General features: G+C 46.9%; 1 protein-coding gene across 2 annotated transcripts in view; it reads left to right on the top strand.

Annotated features, from left to right (window-relative positions):
* The window catches only part of SMIM11 (small integral membrane protein 11), a 41,431-nt gene extending 25,345 nt beyond the window's left edge, over positions 1–16,086 (top strand). For both annotated transcript variants that reach the window (XR_008236215.1, XM_052794051.1), the window contains one exon: positions 14,014–16,086. The gene's annotated coding sequence lies outside the window, so the exon portion shown is untranslated. The remainder of the gene's footprint in view (positions 1–14,013) is intronic.
* The last annotated feature ends 2,350 nt before the right edge of the window (positions 16,087–18,436 follow it).

Raw genomic sequence — 18,436 nt, 5'->3', positions numbered from 1 at the left:
GTGTGTGTGTGTGCGCGCACGCACAGGCGCACTGAGGGCAGCAAGCGTTTGCCTGGGGAAGGTTGTGGAGCAGCAGAAAGTGAGAACTATTTTGACCCATCTGGTTTCTTACCTGTCCCTCCTCCTCCCTGCAGATGCACACGCAGAATTTTACCACAGGAACAAGCTTGTCAGTACAAGACTGTTAAATTGCTCTCACTTAGCTGTACCTACAAGGCTGGGAGTGAATGCTGGCAGCATCGTCAACCTGCCAGATGGGCTGAACAGCACAAACGTGTCAGTCTGATGATGGCATGCATTTCCTTGCCCACCTCTGAAATTGAGATACCCCACGGTCCACGTCATCCCCTCTGGAACAGTTTTCCTTCCCCCTAACACAGTGGGAAACTCTGTGAAGTCAAAAAATAGCTGAAGATGAGCATGGCCAGTGGGGTCTAACTCAGCTGTCTGGATGCTCTCCTTGCTGAGGCAGATGAGTGATGGGGCACATCATGCTAGCAGCATCAAGTAGAGAGCAAAAGTCTGAAAATTTGATAGAAGGGTATACCCCCAGAAAGAAGCCTATATGGTTTGTTAGCCAGATGCAAAATGATGCCAGATTCAGACTGTACACATATGAAGAAAAATCCTTGAATATGCGGTACATATTCACATGAGAATACAACATAAAATAATATTGACTCATCTCTATTAGCATTTCACACTATGGTATACCTTTCTCTTTAACTTTTGTCCTTAATAAATGTATACCAGAAGCATAACCTGACATTCGTAGTCCTACTGGAGTTATTGAGTACTTATTATTTTTGAAAAGTGGACATGTTTAGAGGCCTGATTAGGGCCTAAGGTCCCCAAAAATGCTGATTTAAGGACCTCACTGCTCAAGAACTGGATGTGAAGTGTCGAAAGAACTACCTGTAAAGAAATCTTATTGCCTAATTCTTCTTGGTGCCTGTGACAAGCATCCCACCCATGACATCCACTGGAACCACAAATCATATTCTCTGTTATCTAAATTGAAGGTGTAATTTCCTTGTCTCCCCTCCAGAGAGGATTTACTTAATTGTCCATGAGTTGGAGCATGCCATCCTTGAGATAGACACAAAAAGGGCACGTCGCTTTTGTTATTCTTGCTTCCTAGCTACCTTCTGATTGTGAATGGACACCAGTAGGAAACAAGCCAGGGGAGCAACTGTGATAGCATCCAGGCAGTGTCCCCGGATTGTGGTGGTGCATTTCTTTCCCCCTCTCCATGCTGATTTACGAACTCGGGAAGGCTCGCTAGGTCTTAGCATAAGGGTACGAAAGTGAGGTAGGGCTTCCCCTCTCCTTCCCCATCCTCTCTTCCCTCTCTGGGTTTGTCCCTGAGGCCTCCTGGCCATATCAGGCTAAGGATGGCTCTAACACTGCCAGCCTCGTCCCTCTCAGACCTGCCCCTGTCACCAGTGGCAAGCAGCAGCTCTGTGCTCCTGTCCCCTCCAGGCTGCCCATGGGCTGAAAGCCATGGTGCCCAGCCCATTTGTGTGCTCTGAGACTGCGCCAGGAGGCAACCCACAGCACAGCAGCAGCAGTCAGGAGATGCGCTGTAAAAGCACGTCCTCTTCTGAACCGGACCACGCATGTATAACACTGGGGATGCCCAGGAAAGTTAGGCTTGATGTTCCTCGGTTTGGACCCCTATAGCGAACAGTCGTGAAACTGTTGCTCTATCATTCCATGGTTTCATGGTTTTGCAGCATCAAGGCAAATGCTGAGTGACAAAGACAGCCTGCTGCTGTAGGCTGAGAGCTTGTCTGTGCTTTCATGTGCTGATGAAGGGACCTAGCAAGGCAGGTGAAGGAGGTGCAAACTAGCCTTTCTGCTTGCGAGGCCTTAGGCACGGGCAAGGTCTGTTACTGTATGGTGGTGCTGTCTCAGAAGGACATGGTGATGTTTTTATGCTGTCAGGTGGCATTACTGTGCGTGAGTCTCTGGCTGGCCCTGGCTCCTGCAACCCCCATGAACTGGTGTGAGCCTAACTGGTTATGATAATGCAGCTGATATGTAGTGAGATGGGAGGGATGAACTGCTTTCATGTTCTTTTCAGAGTAACTAGTTGAGAAGTGGATTCTCCTCTGTCCCATTCATACATATATGACATAAACCCACCTTGTTAACATGCTTCAAAAACAGTTGTTCGTGGTCCCAGCGTCTTGGAATCGTTTAAAAACTTGGGCAGCAAAAATAAGCCACTGGGCTGAGACACAAAAATATGTATTTTATTTCCCATGCTACCTTTAGTCTGCTGTGTTACTTTTTGCCTCTTTCCCCTCCCACCCCATGTCTACATAGCCAGTGAGCACTTCAGGGCAGGGACCTTTCCTCCTTTTGTAATTTTAGACTTCTGACATTCCCTAGCAAGGCCACACAGTGCAAAACGTCTGGGCATAGCCCCTGCCTCAGAAGTGCATTTGGGAAAAGGCATTTCCGATTGCTCTTTTATCCTTCAGCCATTGCACCAGTCTCCTGCTCTTGCCCCGCTGCCCTACCAGCAAGACCTGCTTCTGGCAGTAAGGCAGTGCCCTGAACGTTGGGTTTTGGGCATCAGTGCGGGGACCACCCATCTTTCTCCACCACCCCCAGCACATGCAGCCATTGCTCCCAGCATCCCACGCACAGGGCACTGGCCATGGGTTGTACCTGCCCCCCCCCCCCCCCAGTGTTTACGGGTGTGGGAGAGTGGGCTCAGTAGGACGTGGAGCATTTCACAGAGATGCCCAGGCTCAGTGGCCTCCTGCTCCCCTTGGGAAGGAGGTGGGAGGGCTGGCCCCTGCCTGCTGCCAGCTCCTCCATCACTGCCTGGGTACACAAGTGGGGGCTGAGCAGTGACCCCACCCCAAGGCACTTTTTTGGTGCTTCACCAAATTCCATTGTACCACTTAGCTAAATAACAAATTTACCAATTACCCATGAACAAAGTCCCTATTAATGAAGCAATTAGGATACCAATTATCAGTTACATACCAATTACCCATTTCATTAGTAATTATGTTATTAGGCTACCAGTCACCACATTCAATATGCGAGCTAAAAATTATCACAAACCCTTTATTTTAAAATACCAAATAAAACCACAATGAAATACAGAACATAATGAAATACACATAAACAGTAGGCATGATGTTAGGCAAAGAGTGGATGTTTTTACTGCTGTATTATATTACATGTAGCAGCTAAAATTAAGTTGCTATTTTTGAAATTTAACATTTTATTTTTATCTAAATAAAATGTTTTGTAAGTTTGAAATTTTTTTTTCCAAAACCAACACTTGAGAACATTATTCTACAGGGAATTTGGTTCTCTTCCAGTCTTACATGGAGCGAGAAAAATTAGAATTCTTTTTTAACAAATACAAATACCATACCTAATTTAAATAATCTATTTTCCCTCCTAGCTGTCTGATGAAGTCCTGAACACTAGCTAAAGTCCCATGCCAAAGTAGTATTTCTGGTGTCATACAAGACTTTCCAGAAGTGTTTAATTTTAGCTCTTGATCCTTGATGGAACCAATAAGAGAAGCGCTTGCCAAAATCAAAGATGGCCTCAGGATGGAAACAGAAAAAGGTGGAAACTTCAGAAAATAAATTTAGCCAATACCTAAAGTAAGAGCCCTAAACTTCTCAGAACAGAGCTAATACAACTGCTGGCAGTTTTCTGCAAAGACTGGCGAGACACCTTGTGAAAACTGATGAAATTTGGCTTCCAGCATTAGGGACTCTCTGCCAAGGTTGAGCTTATCAGCCTTCCCCTTGGTGGCATCACAGTCATGGCTTCTGCCTAAGCACGGCCACTATTTCAGGTGGAAATACTTGGCCATCTATTGCCTGGACTCTGTAGGAACGGGGTATCTTTAGGAGTTGAAGCTTTTTATCAGATGTGGTTGAAACTGTACACACATATGCATCTGCCTGAGGTGGGGAAGAAAAAACGGAAGGCAAAGCTTCAAGGCCAAGGGGTTGGCATACAGCTGATGGGTGTGTCTGGGTCTGGGAAGGGGACAGAGCCATTAGGTCCGTTACCTGAGTGGTCGAGGTCTGATTTTAGCTCTCAATACAGGATGTAGAGCCCCCGCTGCATGGTGAGCCCAGGGAGAGGAAAGGCTCACCTCACCTCCACCCCAGACTGCCTGCAAGAGCTGATTGCCTGTTAGGGTGCGAGCAGGAATGGGCTCGTCCCCACGGGGACACCAAAGGGGACATCAGTAGACTTCTGTCATACATCAGCAGTGAATTAATTTTCAGAAGCACGGTTTGCAGGGAGGCAAAGAGCACTTCCCACGGCTGTGGAGTTCACCCTCCAGCCTGGCACTTCCCTTGCATCAGCCCATCCAGAAAAGCAGCAGCCAGCCACTGCTTCAGGAGGTGAAATTTCACTACACAGAACCTGGCATGGGTGATGGATGTCTGAAACCTGTATCTAACACTCACAATGGAAAGAGAGATTTGACTCTGCTTCCTGACACTGTTGCATGACTGGAAAAATTGATAAACTGGGTATGCAAAGCAGGAGAAATTGTCACTCCTGCTAGAAGTCAGGCTAAAGTCTCCTCTCAATGCTGGCACTGGGCAGCAATTGATCCTTTTCCAAAATGGACAGTGATACTCACCACCTTCTGGAAAACACCCACACTGGGTAGAAGGAACAAACCTGGAACTGCAAATGTTTTTTCAACCTTCAAAACACCTCTCATTTTTCAGATCTGAATAGCTGAGCTGCAGCAATGGGAGCATGGCTACTGAGTGCAGTCAGGAGAAGTGAGCATAAATAGTTGATCCTGGCTCGAACTGAGCAGTTATTAAACCAGACACGGTAATAAAGCCAAAGGCAATGGGGTCCAAAACTAACTCGACTGCCTAATTGGCCTCTGCTGGAGACAGTGTCTGGGGAATATGCACCTATCCAAAAAAGGAGATGTCTGTGTTGGAAAGCTGAATCTCTGGAATTCAAAGAAGTGTGGAAAGCCAAGAGTGTGGTGTGGATTTCATCTTGGCTACCAGCTGGAAGTATCAGCCTTGGAACATGTCTTACGAGATCAGGCTTTGGAAACTCCCTTTAAGGATATGGCCCACATGAAGTAAATAATTTCCAGGCAGTTGGCTTGGACCAAACAGTGGCAAAACCCCATAATAATAACACTATGATGGCAGAAAAGGATACATTAAAAAAAAAAGAGAAAGAAATCACAGTAGCAAATCATGAAGCTACAGATAGAGTAAAAACCTGCTTAAGAAAAGTCAGGAAATGATGTTTCCTAGGGTACAAAATTGTTGAGAACTTTTTTCCTATCAGTAACAAAAAAGTAAACACACAAAGCAATATAAAGGAGGCTGAGTGGAACCAGCAACACCCACCCCACAGGCATACAATTTTATAGGGTTTCATTGAATTTTTGCCTCTATAACAAAATGCCTTAAAGTTCTCAGAGTATCTGCACCACCAGTTTCCAATCATTTTGATTTGCAGACTCCAGAGCTTTTTCCAATGAATGCATGGACCAAATATAGCAAGCTGAAGCCCACTGCCAACATTTGCCTCTCCACATCTGCCCATCTTGGATCCCTGTATGCCAGGGCTTTACAGGACATGGATTGAACACCCCTGAGCTGTGTGGTGGGAAAACCCTCCTTCCTGTGTCTGCTGAGGCTTGGTGGCCTGCAGAAGACACCGTAAAACTACCATGGTACCCCTCTTCTTACTGTCTACCACCCGTGGAAGCAGCAGGGGCTGAGGGCTCGGTGGGATTTCAAGGTGAGGGGGTTGGCACTAAACGCTGAAGGAATATGTTGGAGGCTATTGACACACCAGTGGCACAACCCCGAGGACTACAGCTGTGGCTTATCATCCCCAATGCTGTCCAGGTGGGCCCTGAGAGGGATCCTGGAGAGACGTCAGGATGTCTTGGCCCTCCTCATTGTCCTGGGCTATGGTAAAGGGCTGACATGCAGGAAGAGAGCTGCTGAGAAATGCACGACCGCTGTCAAAAACCTGCTGCAGACCAAGCCTGCCGAGCGAGCAAACAAGTTCAAGTCTGACATGTGCCTCCAGACCCTTGAAATAACCTTCCTTCCAGGAGGGCCGGACATGGGTCAGCTTGCCTCCACCTCTGGGTGCCCGGCATGGCGGTGAGGGTGGACATAGAGGCTGTAGCAGCTGTTTCTGCTTGCAGAGTGCACATCCAGTGGGCTCACTGGCAGCTCCGACCCCCCAAATAAGTGAATGAATAAATAATAACACCAATAGTGCCCCAGCTGGAAACGTACTGGCCCTGCTTGAAGCAATAGCAATGCAAAGGAAGGCCTTCCATTCTCCTGAGAGACAAGCCATAAAAACACATGATAGAAACAGCAATGAAAGAGCTAGGCCAGCAAGGACTTGATTTCCAGCCTCTTCTCCAAAGGCCTGGGGCTGAAATAATGTAGGTTGCACTCGAGTACCTTCACAGCTGCATGTGGGAAGCTTGCACAAGACCGGTGTGCATCTGTCCTGGCACAGCTCCTCATTTCTTGGTTTCATGAATGAAAAATATCCCTGTTTAGGCTCTGTATGCACAACAGAATGATAATAAAAAGAAATGATTTTCATACATTCCTCAGGACTGCATCTGTGCTCGGCACCTCAGACCCAGGGTTGTATTTGCCGTCCTGCCTTTGCAGCTCCAGTAAGGCGGTGCTGTTGATAATAACAAAAGTGTCTTTGCTCTCCTTTCCTGGAAGCTCCACCTTGCTTCTCTGAGGGTTAAGCTTCCCAGAATAGAGATAGTCAATGTAGTTTTCAGGCTTGCTGGAAACAATATTGCTGAGCATCATGACAAAGAGAAGAAAGCCAAAAAACCCAACGATGATGAGGATATAAAATGAGGCCATTATCTCTTCTTGCATCTCCAAGGCTGGGTTGCTGAAATTATTGAACCGAAGGGTCTTCTTTTGTTCCACAAACATGTGGAGTAAATTCTGCATGACCAAACTGCTGTTTGTGTGATTGCTGAAAGCCATCTTACGCTTCCACTCTGGCTGCAAAAGCTAAGCAAAACAAAGCAAAACAAAAGAACCAACTTAGCTGGTTAATGCACATCTGTCTTTTCGTGTTTTCTAGCTCAGCTCCTTCACACCATTTTGTCTCCTCTGCTGTGTAGCTAACTGCGCTCGGCTATCCTCTAGCAGCACGTCTTGCATGCAGAGAGCCACGGTGAAAGCCAGTGGCAAGTTAGTGCAAGAATTCAGAGAATAAAAAGCTGTTGCTCTCTGCATGAAAGATGTACGTGTACATGCACGGGCACATGCTATTACTTTAGGCTAACTCGGTTTTGCTGGTGACGTAGTGTCAAAATCAGGACATCCGAATAACGCTGACAGTTCCAGCAACTATCTCAATGGAAACAGAATGACTCGTTCTTAGGTACCAGTATAATTCAGACAATAACACTGCTAAGGGGAGAGGAGAATAATACTGGTATTATAGCCCTGGCTCCTGAGTGGAAGGGCCGTTCGCACTAAATCATCTGCAGTAAAACCTGCTGAAGTGAAAAAGAGCTGTGGGAATGAACTAAATTAATCCAAACTGATGTAAGTTTGTTATCTTGCTGAGAAGGAAACCTGAGAAATTATTTTCTGCCAAATCATGTTTCTTGAAGTTGTCTTCTTTTTCTTTATGAGCTTTTTTCAAAGTCATTTTTAGCACAAGAGGAACTTAAATCATTGCTTCTAAGCAAACCACAAAATCCTTCCATTCTGAAAAATTTCAAGATAAAAAGTTTTGACTCCATCTCCCAATCCCACATCCAAAAAATAAGCTTTTGCTTTTGGCAGCAACAATTTTCCAATTTTGATACAAATCTATGTATAATTTTTGGTTCTCTGAAATCCCCTTCTTTGGGAAGTATGTGATAATCTTAGAAAAGCTTTGTGCAGATCTGCCTGTGAGGTCTTGCCCAGCTGTAAATAGAAACCAAGAGTTTCATCCCAAACATGCAACTTTTGCTAACTTAAAGTCATTCACTTTCCTTGTTGTAGTCTTCCTTGCTTTTCAGCCAGCGCTGATTAACCTGTGTAGGTCTCCTCTCGCAAAGGGTCTGTACAAACTGAGGCTGCAACCCCACGTGTTGCAACAAGAGCTTTGGTGATTTACAATACCTGAGGATTTGACTGACCCCTTAAATCTCATACAAGAAACCATTTAAAGAGCTAGATATGAATAACAGTATAAAAAGCTCTAAAAAAATTTCTGATGGAGTCTAGAGAAAGCTCCCTCAGAGCAGCTCTGCCTGTCAGTCACCCCAGAGACACTTGGCAGTATTAAAATGAGGGCTACCCTTGGAAAAGATAGTGGCCTGAACCTCAGGTGAGGGCACCCTCCTTTCCTTTCTCATCCTGCTTGCAGGTATGGGTGGCAGGAGATGTTTTATCTTCCCTCCTTGTGCTTGGCACTGGGATGTTCACTACTCCTGACTCAGGAAAGTTGGGCATTTCCTCTCCGGTCCAGCTAGGATGAGCCCATCTCCAGACCACTGAAGTGCTGATTGGGTGTCTGAAATTGACTGAACATCCTGGATGATTAAGGTTAGCTATTCCTGGTTAGGTTTCCTCCTTCTTGCAACTATTACCTTTTAATGAATGTGTTTACCCTGCTGGCTGGGTTGTGACTGGTCTGCCTGGAATCTATTAATAGCCAAATAACCACGACGGGTGGCTGCGTGAATCGAGTGCAGAGCTTACGTGGGACCCATTTGCAGAGGCGTGTGGAGATTTACAACCACAGCACAAGAGTTGGAGATCTACCAGGGGAATATAATGAATTGCAGCAACAGTGGGGGTGTGGGACCACATGGTTCAGGTAGAGTATAGCTTTTAGCTAACCAGGATTTTTTGGTCTGTACAGAAAAATAGAAAGGCAAGATTCCTTCCAGATTCCAAGCCAGATACAAGTAAACTGCCTGTAGATTACAAAACCCCTCTCTGCCCCAGCCCAGTCTGGGTACATCTACTTGGCTGCAGTAGAAATCAGTGATCACAATACTCCGCAGAAGTGAAACCTGTCTTGGTGTTCCCCTTTGAGAGGGCACAATGTGAAAAAAGTGATCTATACCTTGGCTGAACACTAGGTGAAAGTTTTATTCTGAAAAAGATTTAGTGAAAGTAAATTGACTTTCTGATAACAAGATTTGTTCTGTTGCTCCTCAAACCCACATTTCCCTTTTCTGCCTCTCCAGCCTATTCTGCTGTACTGGCTGTCCTGGCTTTTGTGGCTAATGCCATGATGAGCTACAAGACACTGTGGATGACCAAAGTTCAGAGATATACCAATGGTCCTTACTCTTCTTGATAGATGGACTTCCTAACTTTCTGCAATCCCACTGAAAAAGAACCCAAACAACCCACCCTCTGTGCACCCACAGACTATCCTGTACCCAGTTGCCAAAAATATACTCATTTGCTATCATCTAAAAGTGAAGCTAAGCTTTGAATGCTCTTATCGATGTTTATTACTTCCAGTGCCTACAGCTGCCTGCATTTTGTTGAAGGGCTTCTTCTGCACTCATTGTATTGCTTTATGGGCCACCTCAAGCACTGCTCCAAACCCCTGGAGACAGGACAGTGGCTAGATGGACTGTCCCTCTCATGTTTGGGAAGATGATCTCTGGTTGGGAACCACAGCTCCATGCTGCCCTTTGGAGTCTCTTGGCAGGGGCTCCCTGACTCCTGCCCCCACAGGAGTGGGGCTGGTCCTTTAGCGATGTGTACAAACTGTTGGGGTTTTAAAATTGAATACAAAAGCACAGTGTTTTGACACACAGTTCCTCAGACACTGCTTTCTAAGGAATACAGTATTTTCTGCTCTAGAACAGTGAAACCAGTTAAATGTTGGACTGGCACTTAAAATATATGCAAGTGTGGATATCGCTGAGCCATGTGTCACTTCACTACATTAACATCCTATCTGTACCGAAAACATTTAAGGGGGGAAATATGCATTTATGCTTTTCAAACAGTTTTCCCTCCCATACAAAATACAACAGAAAAACAACACGACAGGTACCAATCCACAGAAAATAATAATGAAAGGCTTGAGGCAAATGACATAACAAGCCAAAAGGGCAGAGTACCGCCCGTTACTTTAACAGCTGCCTAATTCTCCTTTGCCTAGGCACACAGCACACTGGAAATTTTTAACTGGCAGGCTGTGGGGGCCAAGCACAAATGCGATGCCACTGAAAGGCAGAACCTGAGTATTCACCCCCAAATGAGAAAGAAGTCTAGGATAGGATCTGCCTTTGGTGGCAACTAGGGGAAGGATTAGTGGCTGCTGTTGTGCCACACCAGGCCTCTAGGAGAGACAAAACAGGCTTCAGATGGTTTTGTCCAAGTAAGGCTGTGTGTCATTTGTCTGTGTATACATGCACACTCACCCCCCCCAACACACACCCACACACACAGACAATGCTGGAAAGATACTGGGATGCGACATCAGCACTCCTCCAGGCTTCAAACATTTGCATTGCTACCCTTCCCCCATCATCATATTAGATACACAGGTTAGAAATCAGCCTTTTTTTCCATGATGGGATTCATCCCTTTTCTACCAGCTCCCCTCTTCACTGCTTTTCCACAAGCTAAGGATTGTTTTCCCATTTTGACCATTTTCTGTGTGTGTGCAAAGGTGTCCCCCACACACATCAACTAGAGATACACATCACTATCGTCTGTCTTGTAAGTAGCCATAAATCCATGCACACAGATATGCGTGCATAAACTTCTCCTCTCCCTACACATACAAACACATGCTAAAATATAAAAACACCCACAGAGCTACTTGTATAATGTCATATGTAGCTATTTTTTAAAAAAATGACTAGTAGCTTGAGTGTTAAACAGAGCTGATTTTCAGAGAACAGCACTTTAGGGGAAAAAAAGATCCAGTAAATGTATCCAAAATAATGGAAAAATGAAAATGAAAATTTAAACCAGTGCCTACTTATCACAATGTAGAGGAAGTTGCAGACTCCCCAGGAACCGTAACAACAGCTATGAAATGTTATACCTATCAAACAGCTTACTTACATGCAGACCTGGCTCTGTCCTGGGAGCAGCACCTCTTTCAGCTGTCAGGCTTGCTCCCAGCTGACCAATGCATTTAACTATTTAAGGAGCATAGGAGAGGAGTGGCTTCTGCTTCTTGCCTCTAGCAAGTAATCACAGGCACATTATGTATGAGGGAGTGTCAGCAAAGCAATGTGGTAACAGGATACTATGGGCCTGTGAGGCTTCTACTACGTGGGGGCTCTATGCAAGTGGCCATATATGTTCCCTTATCATGCAGGGGATCAGAATAACATGGATGAGGACTCAGTTGCCTCAATACTGGGCAAAATAAACCATAAAGGCTGTTGTGGGAGGATGCTTGCTGCTGGTCAGAGCCCGTGTAAGAGTAGATTATGGGCCTGGGGTGATTTTTTGTTATTCATCATAGATCTGTCATTTTTAAAGTCAGCGACTCTCAGAAGTGGGAGAGAAAATAGCAGTGTCCTAGTGCCCCCCAGATGTGTTTGGCTGATGCCATCTCGTCATGCCAGAGGAAAGAGGCTACGCAGTTGTGCCTCCTTGTTCAGTGCACACCTACATCCCTGCTTGTCCTGCTTTACCCTTCTGGTGAAAGGATGGGGAAAGAAAGTAGCCAGGAATGGGAAAGAGGATGCTGGATGAAGCAACCTTGCTATCTTGCATTTTGCGTCCTCCTGCCCCAACCTCTTATATCCTGTTCTGCCAGCTGGGCATGGGTGTTTTATTCCATTCATACACCCTCTCCATGGCAAAACAGCATGAGTTACACCCCTTCACAGCCAAGTCCCCTTTCAAGATCAACACATAACACCAGCTGCGGCTTGCAACATCTCTAATTTAACTCAGACTTTGCCATGGGAGCCACAGACGACTGCTGGCGTGGGGTTACTTTGTGCAACCAGAACAACTGAAAGCAGATGAGGGAGGAGGAGAGCTCATGCTAAAGCCAGCTGTTTTTCCTTCCATGGAAAGCAGGAGGGAGGAGGACTGTGAAAGGTGAGGGTAAGCAGGGCCCCACTACAGCAGGGTACGTCTGCCTTCAGGAAGCGGCAGCAACTATTGCCATTAAATTGTGGTCAGACAGATTCATAAATCTTGCTGTGGGACTCAGTTCAAACTACTCATTTTTTCACGTCTAATCTTTGCTGGATAACATACAGTGCTTTGAAAGTATCAGCAGCTCATTAGGCGAGCTGCACCTTTGGCTAACAAATGCAGAAATAGGAAGAAAACCAGAAGCAGGGAGCTACTGGTTGGAGGAAAGGACACCTGAGGGCTCCCAGGCAGCAAGGACAATGGGGAAAGAGAGGTTTGGTAAACTCTCACATATGCCTTCCCCCACTCGTGTATAACCCCCATTGCTGCCAGATTGCTGGAGCTGTTTTACAGCTAAGCCCCAGCTCTTGGAGCAAAATGTGGTGCTAAGAGTATTACTGGTTTAAAGCCACCATCCCTCTAAGAGCCAAAACCCAGCAGAGCGCACGAAACGCCAGTAGGCCTGTCTGGTCTTGCACCGGCAGAGCCAGAGACCCAGGCTGGCTGTGAATGAGCTGGCAGGACACGACGCAGTGCCCGGTGGAGATGCCGGCGAGGGCCAGGGAGCGGCGTAGCTGGGTCAGCACGGCCCTACAGCATGGCTAATTAGCTGGCTTCTCTGCAGGGCTCATCGGATTAGACCCAGCGCTGTACTGATGTTGCTGTCTTGTTTCTGAGGAAGCGTGGTCAGGGCTAGGGAAAGATGAGCCTCACACCTTGTCCTTTTGCCCCATCAAGTATAGTTCCTTTGAGGCTCCTGTCCCCACCCCTCTACCTAGCTGGAGCGTGCAAATGGAAAACCCACCTGTTTTCATACCTCTTCCCTAGATTTCATGGTCCTTTTTCTTGGAAACAAAATCAAATGGAAATGTAAAAGTGTAAACACTGATAACAAGCACCTTGGAGATGATGGCCATCTGATCACCTGCACAGCATGGGAGTATGAGCAACACAGGCTCAAGCATACACCAGAGGTAGGATTTGTTTCACTGCCTGGGACTCTATGGGGAGCTTCCCTACTCAATGGGGAGAGACAGATAGACCTGAAGGGTGATGAGTCCATCTCTCAGCACAACGTGCCCTCAAGAGGAGCTTGCTTTCTAATGACTGTGATTAGTGTCAGCCTCTAAACTGACGACAGTAAAAGTGCTGTGAGATGGACTCCCCACCCCCCCAGTCATACCAAGGCAAAGGATGTAGGATTTCTACTTGTCCTTCCCAAGGCAGGAGAGCAAGGATCCCATGTCACCTAGAGGAAGCATCTGGATACCATTCCCAATAATGAGACTGAAGGAGCTGGGGTAGCGTAAGACGTCCAGGCGAGGGGGAGGGCGGAAATTATGGCAGTGCGTCACAGGACTGGGATCCCATTGCAGTGTGGATGGAGAGAGGCATGCAGCCACAACCATGTCCCTTGACCAGGAACAAGCACTCACCACCTGCCTAATGGTGACAGCCTCCTTCCTCCACCCGCAGCCCTGGAAGTCTGTGCCAGTGCCAGGTGGCACCTTTCTTTTAAAAGGAATGAAGGATGAGGGAATGGGTTTGGAGCATGAACATAACAGCAGGGCCAGAATAAGTACTTCTGACAGTTTTTCAGTGAAGGCATATGGACCCCAGAATGAGCTGGGAAGTTTCCATCAGCTTTATAGGAGATAGGCCAGGGCACGTCAGCTGAGGATCTGATTCTCTTATTACTGAAGTTTCATTTTTTTAAAAAGATAACGTAAGGGAATAATACACATCAGCAAGGCTATTTTAGTCATATTTTTGCACAAATATTGGATTTTAGAGTGTTGCCAACTCTATAGTGAGAATTAAAGCCCTGGAAGGGGTTTAGGAGCTGGTGGAAATCGAACTAATCTCCGTGCTTCCCCTCTTCCAGGACCAAGGACACCTGGAAAAGCACACGTAGTACATGACCAAGACAGGCAACAGGTCTTTAAAATCCTGTCAGTTGGAATGAGCCAGGAACGGCAGATTCATCGTGCTATTGAAGTGCCTGGACAAGCCCAGATGACCTTCAGACTTGAAGCATTTCCCATGCACACTTTCCTCTGGAGCATGCTAGCTTGTTTTCCATGCTCTCACCCCCCTGGGTTATAAGGTGGATCATGTCTTCAAGTGATATTTCCTGTTGAGCCAGGATGGCCTGCCTGTCTTGGAGGAAGTGGGATGAAGGAATGTCTGGATCTAAGATGAGCAACGGATCATTTCTCACGTGGCCAAGTCCTGCAAACAGACCACACTGGTCATCTGGGACAGTGGGGTACTGAGGACCTCAGCCCCATGTGGTTCCTTGCTCACTAGCCCTGTGACTTCCTCAAAAAAAATCTAGGTCATGCCCTGACAATTACTTACTCCAGGAATGAACCATCCCCAAGACAGGGATGCTGAGGGGTGCCCCTTCCCCAGCAATCCCGCTGGGGGTTGCTGTTGGCTGGAGGGCCCCAAGGTGTCTCAGAGGCAGGCCTGGCTTGCCCACAAGGCAGGGCACAATGCCCAGGAGGCTGGCACGCTGCTGCAGCACTGACAGGAGACCTGCTCTGCGGGGAACTGGAGGAGCCAGCACTGGAGGAGAAATACATTGAGTTTGCAGAGAGTTAAGCAAAAGCTGTGGAGGATTTGTTAGAATACTGAGCTATTTTATGTAGAAACCCCCTTCCTAGGACCCTGGTTGGGCAGAGTGATACTCTGTCATGTCCTTCTCGCAGCTGCCTCTCGGTGGTGGCTGAGTCATCTTGGCTTCCTAGAAGAGGCTGAAAAGGGACACTCACTCGTTGTGGCTGAGGGTGAGGGCTGCAGGTAATGGCCCCAGCACAAGGCAGTGCATATTGCCTCTTGTGCAGGTCAGACCATGTCACGAATTGCATTGCCCAAGTTTCTGTGGCTGAGAATGAGCCAGAGCTTTCATTTTGCTGTTGCAATAACAGGCCTTGGGCTAGTCCTGGTTATCTGGTGACCTGTTTCTCTCTCTCAATGCTCAAGTGTAGGTGTGAGAAAAAACTCGTCTGAATTCCTGAGTATTTATGCAAAACACTGTTGCAGCCCTGATCGTACACTGGGGCTAAGTGGAAAAAGCATGGTGCTTGCACATCTGTTCAGGGGTCTCTGGTCCATGCCCCTGCATTGCACTGCAGTCACGTGGCTCACTCTTTCTTAACTGGTTTTTCCTACAGGACCTTTAGATCCTCCCAATACTCCTCCTCAGCAATAGGGGCAAACCTGGAATAGCTACTTGCACATTGAGTACATCAGATGAAAGAAAAGAGCTTCTGCCTTCTGTGAGATAACGCAGTGTGAGTCATATGGCAAAAATGATGTTATTAGACATTGCATTATGAGTGATTCTGATGATAAAAGTCTAAGGCAGTTAAGTTTAGGCTCTTTGTTTCTTTCTTCCTTTTTTCTAGCTTTTCCAACATTTATTGGCTGATCCTTCCAAATGCATTTAGCTTTCTCAGTACTCCAGTGTAGCAGACCTCCACAGCTTTTGCTGCTCTCCCACCATTCTCAGACTCTCCCTTTGCCAGGAAATTTCATTTTCTAATGCTGTCTGAGTGCTGCTGTGACCCCACATCACTGGGAGGCAGCTGTGGCAGCCAGTGCCACCGGGACCTGTCCTCTTGCAACAGAGTGCGCTTCAGACAAAGGCATTGCCAAGCACTGCGGACTCATCCCTGCTTCATCACTTGATTCATTTCACGTGCAGGCTCTGTGCAGATGTAACTGCTTCAGGAGTTGGTTGTCTCAGAGCCACATCCAGGTTTTGCCACTTGTGACTCACCTACTGACAGTAAAATTCTGGATATTGCCCCTTAATTGCACCTGTGAAGCAAAAAAGATCCACATTTATTGCGGTCCAATGTTCACGTTTTTGGCTCCTCTCCAAACACATGGTAATACGATTTGAGTAGTATTACCTTCAGGACAGCAATAAAAGCAATTGCCACTCCTATCCTGTGCTTCACATCCTGTTTTCACCACAGGCTACACACTAAGGAGCTCTTGCCCGGGACAACCTGAGCCAGCCTGCGGCGGTGGCTGCTGGTGAACACCAGAGGACGAGCAGTGCATTCCCCATAGGAGGAGGCAAGCTGGAGCAGGAAAACTAAGCGTAGCGGTACATGGAAGACTGGCGTAATCTGTGATGAATTCTGGAAATATCCATGAAACTTGGCAAAGACCTTTTTTTCTCCTTTGTTTCGCTCCTGATTGCATCAGAGTAGGTGGAAGAGGAGGGCACAGAGGGCTAGCAGCATTGGAAGAGAAGTCGTGTTTGCTGCCTTGTGACTGCAGCCACTAGCAGAGATGCAGCTGTGGCAGGGTGGTTACCCTTCAGGGCGTTATTTCTGGACCACAGCTGTGATGAGCTTCTCAGACATTGACCTTGAGTTGGACATTTCTAAAACCACAGGCTGGGCAGCTGGGAACAGCTGTCTGGGATCTGCCCATAATGTCCCAAAAATGGAAGAAGGAGGTGTCAGCAAAGGAGGAGTATTTGTGTAGGGCCGTGATCTAGGGAGGCACCTGGGTACGGCCACACACAATGGCAGCAGGCCAGGTAGTTTGACAGGTTGCCCCATGTTGTCCCCGCCAGTGTAATTGCCTGTTTCCTCTTCCCCCTCCCCTGAAGATTTCCAGATAAAATGTGTTAGCCTGAACCACCTGCACTGGGGTTTAACGTGTTTCCTCAGAGCAGGCCAGGAGCATGCACCCACGCAGCTGGCCACCAGCTGGTACACACTGGTCTGGTCCCTGCAGTAGGTGCGGGCTTGCCCTCTTCATTGAATGGAAACTGTAACATGGTATAAAACCGCAAACACCTCTGATGATAAACACATCAGGTTGCAACATCCCTTTTCTCCTTTTCTAAAATTTCACAGACTACTTAATTCTCTGCAAATCCCCAAGAGTGCCAACTGCTCCTGTGGATAAATAAAGAGGCGAACCCAGATGCAGGGTAATGCACTGTCTGTGTTGTTTCCCACTGAAGGAATTTCGGGAGGGAAAAGAAAAGCTGCCTGGAGCTGGAGGAAGGAAGGAAGGAAGGAGGGAAAGGCTGGTGCCACCAGTGTGGCTGTGATGCGCCTGGTACCCAGGTCCTGGGTGTCTTAGTGGGAGAGCTGGGAAGCAGGTCTGGGGTTTTGGCATGGCTGCTGGCCCCTGTGAGCAGCTACTGGATGGATTCATTGCCATTTAGCTTGTCCAACAATTGCCTCTGCTGTTATTTCAGTTATGCTTTGGCCTCCATGTGCTGTGCCACAAAATGCCGAATACACACCATGGCAAGGTAGTTCTGCTCGGGTTTTTAGACTACCAGATCACAAAGTATCAGTTTATATCATATAACACCGTTCTTCAGACCAGACCAGATCGTTTCCCTCACAGGTCACACACTGGGATGTGGTGATGCCTTATACTATAGGCATATATATGTCCTTTCCTTTGACCCTGGTGAGTCCAAATCAGGGTGACATCCCGTTCCCACTGCTGTCAATTACAGCACTGCCGTCAGCAGAGAAATTATCGTTACCTCTACTCCTGCCCAAGCCTAGTGAGGGGGTTCTCCAGGGAGAAGAGCTGGCCCACATAGCCAGGGTGGACATCGTCATGTTCCCCTGGAGGTACATGGGAAAAGAGAGAAAAATAGGTCAGAAATCTGAGCCAGGGTAGTCTGCCCTTGAGATACCTGGCGGTAACTTCAAAAGGCCTGACAAATTCTGCATTTCAGTGACTTCTACGAACAGAAATAAGGAGCAACATGCACATAAAGAAATCCAGAAGAGACTGTTTAATATGCACATGTTGGATTAAATCATTTGTTGTAAACAAAGAAGACCCTGTCTCTATTGCCTGTATTCTGCAGTGAGCTAGCCAACACTGCTGGGAATTTGGATTAGCAGGCATCAGTATGTTTCTTATCTGCTTACTTTTATTCAAATTGCATTTTATTCTGTTACAATCTCATTCTCAAGGTCAGGATTTGGATGGAAAGACTATTGGGCTGTTGCTGTTAAAGAGAGAGCTCACTTTTTTTTGAGGAGGAAATAAATAGAAGCACAGCAGAGGGTTAATTTTAGGTGTCAGTCCTGCCACAGGCTGCCTAAGGGTAAATATCTGTGGCTCCTTGGCTGGCAGAGGGTGCCAGACTGATGAGTGTGCCAGTTTGTCTATTCCTGCATCATAACTCTTGCATATTAACGTGAAAAATAAATAGAGGTATGGGGAGGATTTGATGTTTTATTCCTCTGCTCTCTGCATGCAGCTCAGGGTCAGATCCACCCCCGAGTCCCCGGGAACTGGAC

The sequence above is a fragment of the Harpia harpyja genome, chromosome 8 (genome assembly GCF_026419915.1).
Source record: "Harpia harpyja isolate bHarHar1 chromosome 8, bHarHar1 primary haplotype, whole genome shotgun sequence".
Taxonomy (NCBI): Eukaryota; Metazoa; Chordata; class Aves; order Accipitriformes; family Accipitridae; genus Harpia; species Harpia harpyja.
This window is presented reverse-complemented; position numbering and strand designations above follow the sequence as displayed.